A 17,228-nucleotide genomic window follows, 5' to 3' on the forward strand; every position below is an offset into this window, starting at 1 on the left:
TTTGATATATTTGGAAGTCAGTTTGGCAGTTGCCATCAAGTTTTATATGTATATTTCCTTTTACACAGGAAGTTTATTTCTAAGTGTCTATCCTATAAAATACTTTTATGCCCATGAAAATGCATGTACAATGGTATTCTATTTAGCTTTTCTTTTAATTGTGAAAAATCAGAAATCTAAATAAATGGGAGTTACCCATTTTATGACTGTTCCAACCCAGCTCCTGAAGGAATGGATTGGGGTGGCCTCAAGAACAAAGAAGGAACCTGACACTGAGTCAGACATTAGCTTTATTAGGACTTATGAATAGGAGAAAGTCTCCTGTGGTGCCGGCTGGACAATGAAGATGGCAGTCCGCAAAGAGAAGGGAAAATGAGGGGCAATATAAAGGCTATCAGAACAAAGACATTTCATAACAGAGTTTCTGCTAGCATATGAAACACACAAATGGGATCTGGTGATGTTACTGTAGGAAGGAAGTGTACCGCTTGGAGAAATTTACAGTCTATAATACCATTTGTATATTCTTTTCCCTCTGGGTAGTGTTGTTAATTTTAACATGTCCAGTTACGCAGCCAGCCACATGTTGTGGGCTTTGTTTCTTTAAGGAGGGGGAGCCAGGGCCCTGGGCTCCCACAATTATATATTATACAAGAGTTTAAAAAGAATGACGGAGAGCAATACATATATAAAAATGCAAGGTCTTCAAGATGTGCTAAGTAAACAAATGGTACTGGAACAACATGTATCGAATTATGTATTTTGTTTACAGAATTCAAAACTACGTCTATAGAAAATATCTCGGAAAATGCATAGCAAAATGTCTGAAAGGTTATACCCCAAGCAATTTTTAACAGATGTCCCTTGGAATCGAAATGGGCTAGAAAAAGAGGGCTAAGAGGAAATTCTACTTTGTAAACTTTATATTCTATATTGATTGGGGTTTCCACATTAATTGGTATTTATGTGGGTATGTATGAAACGAAAAATTAGACAAAAGCAGCTTGTTTAACAAATACAGCTAAAAATCCTTTAAGAACAACAGATACTAAAATGTACAAAAGCATTCAGAAGTCCTAAAATGTGTATTCCAGTAATTAGCAGTTATTTAAAATTTTTTTCTAAAGTCATTGTTCGTAGTAAAAATTTCTTTAATTGTTGATTTCAATACGGTTGATTCCCAGAACATTTCCTGTGAGTACTAAAAGAGCTGAATTAGCATTTGAGTGGGAAACCACATGATATGAAAATTCATGTAGCACTATAATCTGTAACAAATGTTCCACAGCAATGTAAGGTGTTGGTGGTGGGGTGATGTATGGGAATCCTGCACATTATGGGTAATTGTTTTGTAAGGTCACAATTTCTCTAATTAAAAAAAAAAAAATTCGTATAGCATTAGAGTCCCTAGCCAAAAGAGTTTGCCTTAGGGCTATTCCATCATTTCATGCTTGATCTATAACATCTGAAGTTGCCAAAAGTAATAAACGAACAAACAAACAAAAGCACCATTACACAAATGAAGAAAGCAAAGAAACTTCCCCCCCCCCCCCCAATTAAAGTTATATCAGTATTCAGTGGGAGACAGGATTAGGTGTGTAGGAAAGAAAACATTATTCTCAAAGCTTTTCTTAGTTTCAGTTTGAGGAATGTATGATGGGTTGAAGTATGACCAGTTATTAATGACAGTTATTTAAAGTGTGTGCTTTTGTATCAACCTTTGATTCAGTGGGCTTTAAAGCACTTATAGTAATTTTATTACTATAAATTACTATAAATATACTGGGAATAGCCAGGAGTAACACAGTATCTTTTTTTTTTTAAGAAAGCAAATTTTAGGTAAACAAATTCAGGCATGGGCCACTGTGATGGATCTTAGGTCTAGTAGAAAACTGAGAGGACAGAGATATGGACAAAAGTAAGAGGGAGGTGGTCCCTTCACACCAGCTGCCACTGCTAGGAGGAAAACACCTGTTTTCCCTTTGTTCAAGTAAGCTACACTTAACTTGATTATCACCAAGGAAGGAAGGATCTGCTCACCAGGAACAACTTTTTCTTTGGCACTCTAGGGAGGGATGAGAAAATAGATGTAGAGACAGGGATATGTTGGAGTGCAACAAACCTTGAAATGAATGGCAGTAAAATGTCTGGATGAGTCAAAGTAAAAACCATTATTTGCTTGCCAGTCTACCTGGTTCATATCCCAGAATTTGTCTTTTGGCTTATATTACTAGATCTGGGATAAATCAGCCTCTTTTCCTAGCTACTTCCATTCTTTCTTCAGAAAAGTATATCTTCCCTATCTTGCAAAGAAACAAACTGACTCCCCCTTTTACCCTTTAGCCTTTTGCTTGTGCCTTTTGCCCTCTGAAGGACTTTCCTGTATCTTATTTTGCTCTCACATTTATGCTTTTAAGAATGGTATATTTTTAAAAAATTCAAATGCATATCTTTGCATTTTTCTCCATTACAACTCAATCCTTATTCCAGCTCATTTAGTTCTGTGTGATGTAATAATTTGTGACAAAAGCTTCAGAATTACTAATAAAAGGTACAGGAAGTGTGGGCGGCGCCATTCCTCGGCAGGTTGCTCCCTCCTTCGAGCTGGGCGGCTCTCCTTATGGGTACACTCCTTGTGTGTGGGGCTCCCCCTATGCGGGGGACACCCCTGTGTGGCACCGCACTCCTTGTGCGCATCAGCACTGCGCGTGGGCCAGCTCCACATGGGTCAAGGAGGCCTGGGGCTTGAACCGCGGGCCTCCCATGTGGTAGACGGACGCCCTAACCACTGGGCCAAAGTCCATTTCCCTCCCTGTTATATCTTAACAGAAGCTTAGAAAAACTTAAATGACTTCTTTGGTGAAACTGATTCAAACCTAGGTTGGAAGACCTCTCAAATGGTAGTTCTTAAACCCTTTGTCATGGGTTTTCAACCGTGGCTTTGCATCAAAACTACTTAAAAACTTTAAAAACTAAGGCCTCACCTCACACTTATTGAGTCACAGTCTTATTGCAGGACTGGACTTGGAAAGTAGCAGTCAAGAACTACTGCTGCTGTGTGTACTTTAGTGGAAGGACAGAATTTTGTGGTATGCCACTACCTATGTTTCTCAGTTGACAACCAGCTACTTTTACCTTTGAATATCACCATACATCCAGTTTTTAATCTAAACGTGTTATCATCCAATTCACATTTGTTTCTCCATGTTGTCCAAAAGAATGCCATGAAAGACTTGAATTTCTTGGAACTCTCTTTCATCACTGTCAAAGAATAGGGGAAACTTTCTGAAATTTTTGTTCTGGGTAGTAAAGTTACAGCTATGTCACTTACTACTACCAGGGATCACGTGAAGAGTTCAAAAGTTCTCCAATACACAGAGTAAAAAGAGCTCAACAGCCCAGGGTAGCATTGACTTAATCCTATTTTAGTGAGGAGAGAGGCTCTCACTAACTGAATGACACTAAGCAAGTCAGTTAATCTTTATGTGTGGGTAGATAAAGATTTTTCAATTTTATAAGCCTAATAGTAATAGTTTTCCTTTGTTGACCCTGTATTCCATACCCAAATCACTAATATAAAAAAGAATTCCAACACAAGAACCCCTCAATATTCACTACCTCCAAATGGCTTTTCCTTGTAAACAGGCAGTAGATAGTAACAGACACCATGCCTCTTCCAGTAAACACAATTGGAAAATACAGAAAGATCATGTTCTCCAGTATATTTTGCCTGTAAAAAATTAAGTAGCTAGAGGAACATAGTTTCCCTGTAAATCCCTCCCTTTTATGAGAAAACAAGTGTTCTTGTTCATTATTTACTTTAAAGGAATCAGGGTGAATTCAAGTCATTTCCTATTCTGCTATCATTTGCTGAAAGACCTTTTGCAATGGGTCTTGCGTAAGAAGAAATGCAGGAGTTGCTTTGGAGAGGTTTTTTTTAAAGAAACCATTAAATACAAGATAGACCTAAACGACATTATGTATATGGGGAACCAGGAGGTAATAAAGGCATCACTTCATCCAGATTTACAGAAAAAGGGTTAATAATAAGTGAATATGGCCCTTCAGGGTCTGGTCCCAGGCTCCTTCTTCGGCCTCACCTCTTACACTGCCCCTCCTTCACTGTCCTCCAGCCACAGTGACCTCTTTCCCGGTCTTTGAACTTGCCAAGCACATTCCCTTCTCAGGGTCTTTGCCTTTGCTGGTCCCTCAGCCTGAAACTTTTCCCAGATAGTCACAGGGCTGGCTCATTCTCATCCTTTAGGTCTCTGCTCAGATGTCACCTACTCTAGGAGGCGTTTTCTGGCCACCCTAAATAGAATACCCCCTCCTCACTTTCTATTCCTTTACCCTGTATAATTTTTCTTCGTGGCAATTATACACAGTGCCCATTCTGCATTTAAAAGGAATATAAACTCCAAAAGGGCAAGAAGAATGTGGGTGGTGTTCATGTACTATTCCTGGAAGTCTACAGCCAGGGACCTAGTGGGCGCTCTGTATTTGTTGATGAATAAACTAGGCTCATTGGGATAGTGGAAGTTGTTTCTCCTCATTCACTCGTTTCGACGTCAACCTGCAGGCAGCTGGCGTCTCATCCCACTCTCACCTCTTGCCAGCAGAGGCTGGCAAGAAACTGCGAGCGCGAGTGTGTCGCTGCGGCCCAAGGTGCCCCTTCACCTTGGTCAAACGACCTGGGCTGGGGAAGGACAGGACTAGCAGCACCCAGAACGTGGAAGCGAAAGCAGAAAGAGGACACCAAGGCGTGAGAGGGGAAGTCTCCGCGCGGAGGCGATCCGGTCTCCTCTGGAGCTAAGCTGCACGCAGCGGTAGCCTTCCCGGCAGGGCTGACTCATTTCCAGTCGCCTCCACAGTGGGCGGCGGCCACACACACACCCATCTGGAGAGGCTTCAGTGCCCAGCTAGCCCCAGACGGCTCAACTTCCCAGCGGGCTCAAGTCCAAGAGCCGCCCCGGGAACCTCCGCGCGTGTCCGCCGTCCTGCACTGCCCTGCCCTGTCAGTTTCGCGGTGCGCGACGGAAGCGGGGCGGTGAGCAGCGCACGCGCAGTTCGAGGGGCGCGCGCCCCGGCTCCCGCCTTCGCCCCAGCCCAGCTCGGAGGCGGCCTCAGTGCTCAGCGGATGGGCTGCGGGACTGGAGGCCAAGAGGGAGGCTGAGGCGGACGCAAATAGGGCGTCAGAGCCAGTGTCGCCTGAGGCACTGAGACGACGGTGTGGCCCGCGAGAGGGTGGAGACAACGGCTGTGACGGGCTTCCCGGCTGCCCGGAGTGGGAGTGGTGTGGGCTGCAGGAGGAGAGAGGAAGAGAAGCAGAAGGGAAGAGCAGCGGCCGCCGCTGACGGCCCCCTCCGCGCTGACAGCGCTCCCGAGTCTGCGCCGCCGCCCCGCCCCCGCTTCCTCAGGTCCCCGGCCCCGCCTTGCGGCGCGCGTCAGGGCGGAGGGGAGCGAGGGCGTGGAAGGCCGCCGCCGAGCTGGGAGAGGCACCTTTCTCACCAACCCCGCGATGTGAGTTGGAGCCGAGCCTGCACGGGAGGGCCCCCGAGGGCCCGCCGGAGGCGCGGGGTCGGAGCAGCTGTTGCCGGCTTGGTGGCGCGGCCGCATCGTCCGACCTGGGCAGCCGGTGGGTTTTCTTAACGCCTGGCTTCTGGATGGGGACAGCAGTTGTCTCTCCACCCCCCTCCCACCTCCTTGTGATCCCCGCCTTCCCCCGCTTGTGGCAGTTAACTTCTCAGCCAGATAATCTTCCTCTTTGAGACAAAACCTAGAAAGGAGCGTTTTGCTGTTATTTGCATCCTTGATTGCCGGGTATTCCCTCCCCCTAGCCCCTTATTTATCCCTCTTATTAATTTTCTAAAGACATCCAAGCCTAGGAAGCAGTATCTATTTCCTCTGGATTTCTGCGGTAGTAACTTGCTTCTATTTTTCTTAGGTTTCAGAAACAGGCTGCCGGAACAAGATGTGAGCTGTTTCTCTTAGGCATTAGAAAAAGGCCTTCCTCGCCTGTCGCGACGGTGCGTACACAATCTTGCCTGCTTCACTGTTGCTTGCTTCTCCGAAAATGGCAGTGCTGCTTCTTGGTTTGGAGGGTAATTTGGGGGATTTCATTTTTGTTCATGGATTCTCTAAGAAACATTTATTGCTTCTTTTTCTGCTGGTTTTACCAGTAACATGGCTTTGGAGAGGAAAATATTTTCAAGTATCCAGGGGCTCTTGATCTTTCAAAGAGGAATATTTTCAAGTAATAAGAAATACCTGTTGAGAGACTATGTTGGCTGTTCTTGCTGGGGTTTCCGCTACCACGTTGAATGCTTCCTGGATGGTTTCATCTGCTTAATTTTGCTGTGTAGTTGAATCCACCTAGTTTGCTTTCCAGTGATTATTAATCTGTCAGGAGAAACTCCTTTTCTCTGAATGAAGGCATAGAAGTGATCCAGTATGTCATAGAGGAAGGAGAATGTGGAGAAGGAAATTAAAAGTGGGAATAAGAGAGATGACCATACTTTTGGTTTCATTCTGGGTTTGTACAAGTGAATTGTTGGGCTTCTGCAACATTCTGATATAACACCCACTAGATTTGGAGATGAATAATCAACCTCAGGCTCTCCCAACTCCCCTTTTACCCCTTTAAGTGTGAGAACTTAGCTATTGGTGTGTAATATGTCTGCAAACTGCTCGTGTTCAGCACTTGTCTTAATAGTACATATATTTACCTTTGCAGGAAAGCTGCAGTAGTTGCTGGCTAGATAAACATATAATGCTTGTTTTGCTCTAACTGAATATCCTGTGTTTGGAGTTTATAGCATGTTTTAGGGGCTGATAAAGGAACAGTTTGTTCATGTTTGTAGATTTTTCTTAGTGATTTGAAACAGGTGTCTCAGGAATGGGACAGGAACGTGATATTTTTCTGTCTCACCTTACTATTGCTGAAAAGCGGGATGCGTTTTTAATAGAACAGAAAAGAGCATTGGCTTTAGAGTCAGATCTAGGGTTTGATTCCTACCTGCCACTTAACTAGTTCTATTACTTTAAATCTCTTTAAACCTCATTTTTCTTATAAGATTGTAATGAGGATTGATTATGTATGCAAAGTAGTGCATTGCTTGACTCATTTACTATAAAAGTCTTGACTGCTATCATGGCTGTGCAGGCAAAGGAGAGTACAGAGAAGGACAGAATGACTGCATAAGGTGTTTCTTCTTTAGTATAAGGAGAAAAAGGACTTTTAGGTCTTGAGCTGGTTAAGGCGTTTTATAACCTTGGTATGAAAAGATTTCATCCTTATCATCCCTCCCCCTCTTTAACCTCTCTGTCCCCCTACCAACTATTGTGCTGCCCTCTTGTGGCTTACTGTGCTAAGAACTTTGTTTTCCTCCTCTCCTTTGCATTTTCCCCCAAAAGCCCCTTCCCTTAGCTCCCAGTTTCCCAGACTGTGTAATGAGGTGCACCAGAGTACCAGTGAACTCACATTTGATTAGTTTGAATTAGTTCACAGTTTAGATCACTACATTCCATTCGACAGTGTCATATCTTTGCAAACTGTATTTTCAGAATTTGCTCTGATAAAAAGCAAGTACAAATACAAGGGAATCAATACTTATTGTTGTTTTAACTTACCTACTTAAGTTTTTCTTTTGGCTTAGGGATGCCATAAAACAATTACTGAGACTCTAAGGGCTACTCTAAGGGCTCCCTGGATGAAGAAAGTTTGGGAGCTTTCGCCTTGTTGTTATTTGGCTTTTCTGTTAAATTATTGATACAAAGCTCGTACCAGCTGACCCTGGCTTAATATATTTCCTCTCCTATTTAATTACTTTATAATACCTGCCCAGTTTTTTCACCCTAAAACCAATAATTTTATTGCTTACTTGCCATTCCAGCTACTACTGAGTTTTTTTAGTACTAGTCTTATAACTAGTATTTCTGACCTTTGTCTTGGTCACCTAATTGAATGTCTCAAATGAGAATCATCATCTTATACCCTTTTCTAATTTCCTTTTCTCCTGGTCATGTAGGCTTTAAATTAGGTGTCATCTTTAAATTACTTCTTTCATTTATCTGTTATATTAACCCATTCACCATGTCCTGATCATATTTCTTTTACTTCTACCCCTTCACCACCTGCATTCCAGGACTTCTTTCTTTGGCCTAGACCATTGTCATAAGTCATAGCCATCTTTCAGAAACCAGCATCTCCTCCTTCTGTTTAACTGCAATAGAGATGTCATTCTACTATTTCTTTTTTTTTTTTTGGTCACAACAAAACTTAATATATTTAGAATTAGCCAGCTGGACTCAGTTTAGATGATCCCAGTTTTGTTGGCAACATCCAAAGCATCATAGTCAGGAGCCAGTCGAACATATGCCGTCTTCTCTCCATCAGGACTGATCATGGTGTTGACCTTGGCCACATCAATGTCATAGAGCTTATTCATAGCTTTCTTGATCTGGTGCTTGTTGGCCTTGCCGTCCACAATGAACACAAGTGCGTTGTTGTCTTCAGTCTTCTTCATGGCTGACTCAGTGGTCAGGGGAACCTTGATGATGGCATAGTGGTCAACCTTGTTTCTACTGGAGGCACTTTTCTGAGGATATTTGGGCTGTCTCCTGAGATGCAGCGTCTTAGTCCACCGGAAGGTGAGTGACATGCGTATCTTCTTTTTCTTTGTGGCTGTGGACGCCTTTTAGTACTGCCTGCTTGGCTTTCGAAGCTTTTGCTTTGGCTTCGGTTTTGGGAGGGGCAGGCGCTTCCTTCTTCGCTTTCCGCCATCTTAGTGAAAAGGCTCTACTATTTCTTATTGTGGCATTCTCTTGCCCCCACATCTTCAATAGCTTTCCATTTTTCACCTATTAAATTTAATTTCCTTTTCCTAGCTTTTATGATATTCTGTTATCAATTTTGTCTTATTTATTTATTCAGCCTTTTGTCAAGGATCCTCAACAAGCATTCTCTACTGTCATTTTGCAAGCTGGTTTCCACTTTCCACACTTTCTAATAACAAGCTGTGCTTTTATATCTTTTAACTTTCACTCATGCGCTCCATTCTTCTTCCACCAAGTCATCAAGAACCACCTCTACCCTATTTGATTTCTCAGTAGGCGTGGAACAACTGAAGAGTGCCTCAACCCCCTCATATGAAAAATGGAGTTAATTTTAGTGTTTTCTCCAGAGAATTGTAGTGAGAATTAAGTGAATTAATATACAAAAGACCCTCAAGATCAGTGCCTAGCTCACCAAGCATTTCTTAAATGTTAGCTATTAATATTCTAATTGTTTATCATTATCACTATCACTGCTAATACTGTTACTATACTCCCAGTTAAATCTGTACCTCTTTTGTGAAACTGTTTCCCACTAAATACTACTTTTTTCTCCTCTCTAAATTACTCTTTTAACCTTAGAATACCTCCACATAGTTTAATTTTATGCACTTGCTTTGGTTGTTTGATGATTATTTCCTTAGTGTTAGCCATATCTTTTCGAGTTGATTTTATATATTTTGAGGAACCATACCTTAGATTAAAAAAGTGTGCACACAATGCTGAGCACATGGGCAGTAGTCAATAAATATATGTTGATTGTGGATTAAGAACTCTAGTCAATCACCAAACATTTATTAATACCAACAATGTATAAGGTAATAGAGATAATAGATAATAGAGATAATAGAGAAAGAATCAGTTCCTTTCCCTAAGACTTCAAGATATAATTGGGAAGATGAGACAAATAATAAAAGTTATAGATGTATTGGATCATTTAGAATTGAGATGAGGAGAGAAGGCTCAAGAGGAGGTGCAATCAAACTAGGCAAGATTTGATTTTGCATAAGAGGAAGGAACTTGTATAGGAGGTTAGCAAAGGCAAAATATGCATGACATGTCCAAGGAACAGTGCGTAGTATAGCTTGACTGAAATGATGGTTTGTATGGGAGAGTAGTAAGAAACCTGGTTGAAATGTAGATTGGGATTAGATGATGGGTGGCTTTAAGTAGTAGGTTGAGAAGAATGTACTTTACCCCATGGGTAATGGAGAGAAGTGTTAAAAGTTTTGAATTGGGAAATGGCTTGTTAAATGAAGTACTTTAGGAAAATCAAACCAACACCAGTGCTAGGTATAGATGAAATGGAAAGAGAAATGATAAGAGAGCTATGAAAATAATATAGGCCTGAGATAATGAGGACTTGAATTTAGGGATGTCACACAGGACTTCATTATGGACTGGATAAGAAGGAAGGGGAGAAGTGACTGGGGAAGAGCACTCAAAAATGACTTGGAAGTTTTGATCCTCAATGACAGAGAAAAATCAGAGTGTTAGAATCCCAAGACATCTGAGAATTCCATATATTCAGTGTCCTAAATTGCTTAGCTAGTTGGTGACAGAGAAAGAACTAGAATTTAATTGGTAGCAGTACTGACAGAAATAGGAATGTTGTTAGTAGTGAGTAGCTGATTTGAGGGGATATAGCTGAGCTTTGCTATGTTGAATTTGAGGTGACAGTGGGATAGGCAGTTGAAAATATATAGCCAGACAGTAGGACACATGACCTGTGTGCTTGGGAGAGAGAGAGAAGTGGGACACATGACCCAGAACTTGGTAGAGAGAAGGAAGTTAAGGCTGGAACTGGTTTTCTCTGGTACACAGAGAAAAGAGCAGTGGTCCTAAGATTGAACCTTTAGAATTACCCATAATTAAAGAGTGGGTGAAAGAAGAGGAATTGGCGAGAGAGACAAAGGAGCAGTTACTAGGAGAGAGAGGCAAGTGGGTGGGTAGATTAAAAAGGTGGGAGGAAAAAAAAAAGGTGGGAGTGATCAACCTTGTTGATCGTTGCTCGTTGATGCCAAGAATTGAGAGGAATCTGAACTGAGAAAAGGCCTTAAAATATGTTAGGGTTTTTCCTAATATGAAATCTAAAAAGCAGAAGAAAGAAAAAAATGCTTATAGTTTGTCTGTGCAGAAATAATCACTGTTAATGGTTCTCTTTAGTTTTACACAAGTCTTTTGGATTTGACCATTGGGTTGATAGTAAAGACCTAATTTTAAAGCTCTCCATTACAGAACAGTTTCACTACTCTAAAATTGCTCTATGCTCTTCCTATTCATCCCTTTACCTCTCCCCACTATATTTTCCAGAATGTCATGTAATTGGAATCATACAGTATGATAGTCTTTCAGGCTAGTTTCTTTCATTTAGCAATCCACATTTAAGGTTCCTCTGTGTCTTTTTGTAGCTTGAGAGCTCATTTCTTTTTTATTGCTGAATAATTCCAATCACCTATGGAAGGGCATGTTGGTTGCTTCCTGTTATTGACAATATAAATCAAGTGGCTACAATATTCAAGTGCAGGTTTTGCTTTTTTTTTCCCCTCCAAGCCTTGTAATAATCACTTAGGTAGTTGAGGCACAAGCAGTTAAAAAAACGTGCATTTTTTATGTTACAAGGAAGAAAATTTTGTACGATAGCTGCATGATATACCAATTTTCTCAAAATCTCTTCTGTAGTAATATTTCATTAACACTCTGGTCCATAGGTTGATTCATTGAGGTCACAAAGATAGACAGGAAGTTGCTAAAAATAATCAAATTCACTGAGATGTGTGTTAGAAGAATCAAACATTTACTAACTGCATACTGGGTGCACAGTACTAGGTTTTACACACTTTAGATAACCTAAATGTGAACTCAAGTGCAGGTTTTTGTGTGGAAATAAGTTTTCATCTCATTTGGGTAAATATCAAGGAACACAGTCACCAGATTCTCTGGTAAGCCTATGTTTAGCTTTGTAAAACTTTTCCAGACTGTCTTCCACTGTGACTGTACCATTTTGCATCCCCAGCAGCAATGAATTAGAGTTCCTGTTGCTCCATATCCTTGCCAGCATTTACTGGTGTCAGTGGTTCAGAATTTTAGCCATTCTAGTAGGTACGTAGTGGTATCTTGTTTTAATTTGCAATCTCCTAATGCCATATGGTGATGAATATTTCATATGCATATTTGCCATCTTTATATTTTCTCTGATGAGATGTCTGTTCATTTTTGTCTATTTTATATTTGGGTTGTTGTTGGGTTGTTAATTTTCTTATTGTTGAGTTTTAAGGGTTCTTTGTATATTTTGGATATAAGTCCTTTATCAGATACGTGTCTTGAAAATATTTTTCTCCCAGTCTGTGACTTTTCATTCTCTTTACAGTGTTTTTGCAGAGCAGACATTTTTAATTTTAATGAAGTCCAACTTACCATTTTTTTCTTTCATGGATTGTCTTTTTGGGGTTGTATCTATTCTTTTTTGTTGTTCTTCTTTATCTTTGTTTTGGGGTTGTATCTAAAATGTCATCCCAAACCCAGAAATTTTCTACAGTGTTATCTTCTAGAAGTTGTATAGTTTTGTGTTTTACATTTAGGTATATGGTCCATTTTCAGTTAATTTTGTGAAAGGTGTCAGGTCTGGGTCTAAATTCATTTTATTTTTGCATTTGATATCTAGTTGTTCCAGCATTATTTGTTGAAAAGACTGTCCTTTTGCCATTGAAATGCCTTGGGTCATTTGTCAAAGATCATTTGATTATTTGTATCTTTCTCTTTTCTGTTCCTTTGAATCTGTTTGTCTCTTCTTTTGTCAATATCGCACTATCTTGATTACTGTAGCTCTCTAGTACATTATTTGTTTTTGAATTCTATATAGTACAGCCACCAGGGTGAACTAAGTTGGAAAAGTTATAGCTATTTATTTGGATTCATAGTTTCATTCATAGGTTTCATTCTTCCACGAGGCCAAATGCCATTCTGAGGAAACACAGCAATCACTAACCATGCTTATTTTGATATTCGCAAGGGCATCCTTCTGCCTGACTTTTTGGTATCAGTCCTTAGAAATAGGATATTCATTTTATTTAATAAACTCTGGTTATGAAATATAATCAGATATGACCTGATATGATAATCAAATAAAAATATTATCACTTAGGTAATATGTGAGAGGCATTGTTACATGAGGAAGGGCACTGTTAATGGATATCAGGGATCTGGGACTTAACTGTTGTCAACATGCTTGTGATTTTGGGAAAGTCTCATAATCCTAAGGCCTTATATTTTTCTCATTTGGAAAATGAGTGGGTGGGCTAAATATTTTTTTAAAATTTTGTTTAAAGAGATGGAATCACATGGTAAAACATATATACAGTTTAAAAAGTAAATGGCTTACAATATTTATAATAAAAACAGCAGCCCTGTGTTCCTTCCCTCCTTATCTCTGATTCCTTTTCTCCTGGTAGCCCCTTTCAATTTCGTAAGTGTTTTCTGGTGCTTACCTACATATTTTTAAATGATGTGATCCATTATGAAATTGACCCACCCTCTATTGTATCTGTACTTATGTCTTTTTATCCTCTTACAATGAATGAACTGTCCAGTGTTCCATCTAAGGCCTCTCCATCTATTTATGTGGAGCAATCCTGTCCCCTCTTTCCTTACTCAAGGACTTTACTATTGTATTTCTCCTCTCTTTCTCTTGCATTCTCAGTTTTTCCCTCTACGGAATCATTTCTGTCAGTATGTATTCTGGTTGCTATTGCTGTTTAGCAAAACCACACCAAATCTTAGTGATGTCAAAAAACTTTATTATGCTACAGGTATTGTGTGTGGGTCAGAAATTCAGACACTACATACTAGGGATGGATTGTTTCTGTTCCACAGTGTCAGGGCTTTAGTTGGGAAGACTTGCCTGCTGGAAGTGACTTGACGGCTGGGAACTGTAATCACCTGGAGGTGTCTTTACTCACATGACTGGTAGTTGATGCTGGAAGTCACATGGCAAAACATCTGCTACATTCACCTGGTTACTAGTGTGTCAGACAGAAGTCTGCCCAAATTCAAAGAGAGGGCAATTAGCCTCCACTTCTATTTTAAAATTTTTTAAAATTTTATGATCTACTTCTTTTATTTTTTAAATTAAATTAAATTAATTTTATTTTTTAAAAGATACTTAAATTACATAAATGTTACATTAAAAAAAATATAGGGGATTCCCATATGCCCTGCTCCCCATACCTTCCACATTTTCCCACATTAATAACATCCTTCATTAGTGTGGTATTTTCTTTACAATTGATGAACACATCTTAGAGCATTGCCACTAAGCATGAATTATAATTTACATTGTAGTTTATACTGTATCCCACACAATTCTGTAGGTTAACCTCCATTTCTTGATGGGAGAGTGGCAGGTCATTTTATAGAAGAGGAGCATACGGGTTAGGAAATACTGTTGGGATCAACTCTGAAAAATACATTCTGCCATAGTTTCCCTTTCGCCATACTTTGCATCCCTCTCACACCCAGTACAGGCAATATACTCTCTTCCTTAATACCCTAATTCATATCCCAACATCACATCAGCTCAACATCCAGTTATCTCATCATCTGAACTAGACCTAGTTGCAGATGAGGGGTCTTGAGTATGGTTCCTCTTGAACTGAAGCCCTGTGAAGAGACTAGTTATATGCTCCCCAAACTTATGTAACATATAAGATGGGAAATGTGCAGGTTAACTGCAGCAGGCACTCTTGTTCAAAAAAAAGGGACAACTGGAGGCGGCATCCAGCAGTCTATTGCACTTCTGAAACTAGCTGTGTGAATGTTGTCAGTTTCTTAATTAGGCTTAGTCCTCCTACCTGGGAGTTGTTCAAGTGGGTTTTGGCTCCTTCTTTTGGTCTTTAGTTTCACCTTATTAGTCATTTTCTCCCCCCACACACATAAGAAATGGTCTGTATATGTAACTGAGGAACCTTCCAAAGGCCTCCTTTCCTTTTATGTAGTTACTGTTCCTATCATTGTAAATTAGTACAACTCTGGTAAAAACTTTATGGATTCCTGTGTATCAGTTCATAATTTCTATCAGACAAAAGTTAGGACTCATAAATCTCTTATGAGAGAAGTTCTTGCCTACCCTGGACTCCCTGTAAGGCTGCTGTGGAACACCCTGAAGATCCTTATAAAATATTTTGTATGAGGTACTGTCTTAGATCTTTCTGAGACCTTAACAAAGGATCTTACAGTCTCGCTCCAGATTTGAATTTTGCCCTGAGGCTCTTTCTTATTTTGAGAACTCTTTGCTGGATGAAAAGACTGTTCTGAACCCTTTACATTTCCTTGATAATCCACTCCTAATTCTTTAGTTCATCTCTCTGCTCTCTTATTATATTAAAGCCATCTAGAGAAGCCTGGTTGTTTCTTCAACATTCTGCTTTGAAGTTTCCTTAATTCATTAGATATATATTGTGCCATGTTATCATAGGCCAAACTTTCTACTTCTACGTAACATGGGTCACCTTTTCTTCATCTTCCAATTACATTTTCCTCACTTTCTTTTAATTCCTCACTGGAGAGTATAAGTTAAATAGAAGAGGAATTGCTGGTAAAAATACTATGCATTACTAATTACAATAAATATTGCAAATTGATCTCCATAGAAATACCATTTTATACTTTTCTGCACTTTTGTAACATATGTTTTCAAGTGGTTTTATATGTGCCAATTTGAAATGTGAAAAATAGACTCTCATTATAACTTTAATTTGCATTTAATTTTCCTTTTCTGGGAACTGTTCATTCATATCTTGGCCAATTTTCTATAGTATGGTTGCTCTTTTACTTTGATTTGTGAGACTTTTATATGCTATTAGGCTGGTGCAAAAAGAATTGTGGCTTTGGATCGTGAATTTTAAATCATTATAATTAGGCTTAAAACATCTTTATTAATCAAAATAGGAACCATTATAATCAACACTTTTTGCCAATGAGAAATAAGTTTGCTTATCTTTTTTTTAAGATTTATTATTTATTTCTTTCTCTCCCCTTCGCCTCCCCACCCCCCAGTTGTCTGCTCTATGTGTGCATTCGCTGTGTGTTCTTCTGTGACCGCTTCTATCCTTATCAGTGGCACCAGGAATCAGTGTTTCTTTTTGTTGCGTCATCTTGCTGTGTCAGCTCTCCGTGTGTGCGGCGCCATTCTTGGGCAGGCTGCACTTTCTTTTGTGCTGGGCGGCTCTCCTTATGGGGTGCACTCCTTGTGCGTGGGGCTCCCCTACATGGGGGACACCCCTGCGTGGCACGGCACTCCTTAAGCGCATCAACACTGTGCATGGGCCAGCTCCACATGGGTCAAGGAGGCCCGGGGTTTGAACCGCGGACCTCCAATGTGGTAGGTGGACTCCCTATCCCTTGGACCAAGTCCGCTTCCCAGTTTGCTTATTCTTGTAGTATAAAAATCTGTGCCCTTGGGATTTGACAAACTCTTGGAAAGTATTTTCTGTATCCTGCTGGTTGTGGAAGCGTTTCCCTGGCAAAAAGTTGTTGAGATGCTTGAAGAAGTGGTAGTCAGTTGGCGAGAGGTCAGGTGAATATGGCGGATGAGGCAAAACTTTGTAGCCCAATTCATTCAGCTTTTGAAGTGTTGGTTGTGTGGTTGGGCATTGTCGTGGAGAAGAATTGGGCCCTTTCTGTTGACCAGTGCCGGCTGCAGGCATTGCCTTTTTCGGTGCATCTCATCGATTTGCAGAGCATACTTCTCAAATGTAGTGGTTTCACTCGGATTCAGAAAGCTGTGGTGGATCAGATGGCAGCAGAGCACCAGCAGTGACGATGACCTTTTTTTGGTGCAAGTTTGGCTTTGGGAAGTGCTTTGGAGCTTCTTCTCAGTCCAGCCGCTAAGCTGTTCATTGCCAGTTGTCGTATGAAATCCACTTTTTGTCACACCTCACAATCTGATCGAGAAATGGTTCATTATTGTTGCATAGCATGAGAAGATGACACTTCAAAACGATTTTTTTGATTTTCGGTCAGCTCATGAGGCACCCACTTATCGAGCTTTTCCACCCTTCCGATTTGCTTCAAATGACGAATGACTATAGAATGGTCAACGTTGAGTTCTTCGGCAACTTTTAGTGTGTTTTAAGAGGATCAGCTTCGATGATTGCTCTCAGCTGGTCATTATCAACCTCCGATGGCTGGCCACTATGCTCCTCATCTTCAAGGCTCCCATCTCCTTTGCAAAACTTCTTGAACCACCACCATACTGTGCCTTCATTAGCAGTTCTTGGGCCAAATGTGTCATTGGTGTTGCGAGTTGTCTCTGCTGCTTTACGACCCATTTTGAATTCAAATAAGAAAATCGCTCAAATTTGCTTTTTGTCTAACATCATTTCCGTAGTCTAAAATAA

General features: G+C 40.4%; 1 protein-coding gene and 1 pseudogene across 7 annotated transcripts in view; one reads left to right on the forward strand and one right to left on the reverse strand.

The window, feature by feature from the left end:
* Nucleotides 1–4,577: 4,577 nt before the first annotated feature.
* JAK2 (Janus kinase 2) overlaps nucleotides 4,578–17,228 on the forward strand; it is a 223,189-nt gene continuing 210,538 nt past the window's right edge. For 2 of the 7 annotated variants that reach the window (XM_058301808.2, XM_071216713.1), the window contains exons 1-2: nucleotides 5,109–5,635; nucleotides 5,945–6,026. The gene's annotated coding sequence lies outside the window, so the exon portion shown is untranslated. Of the gene's footprint in view, nucleotides 5,636–5,944; nucleotides 6,027–17,228 lie in introns of all 7 variants that reach the window. The other 5 variants (XM_071216712.1, XM_058301812.2, XM_058301810.2 and 2 more) reach the window with 4 other exon arrangements.
* On the reverse strand, nucleotides 8,277–8,835 carry LOC131279356 (large ribosomal subunit protein uL23-like; annotated as a pseudogene).

The sequence above is a fragment of the Dasypus novemcinctus genome, chromosome 8 (genome assembly GCF_030445035.2).
Source record: "Dasypus novemcinctus isolate mDasNov1 chromosome 8, mDasNov1.1.hap2, whole genome shotgun sequence".
NCBI classification, from domain to species: domain Eukaryota; kingdom Metazoa; phylum Chordata; class Mammalia; order Cingulata; family Dasypodidae; genus Dasypus; species Dasypus novemcinctus.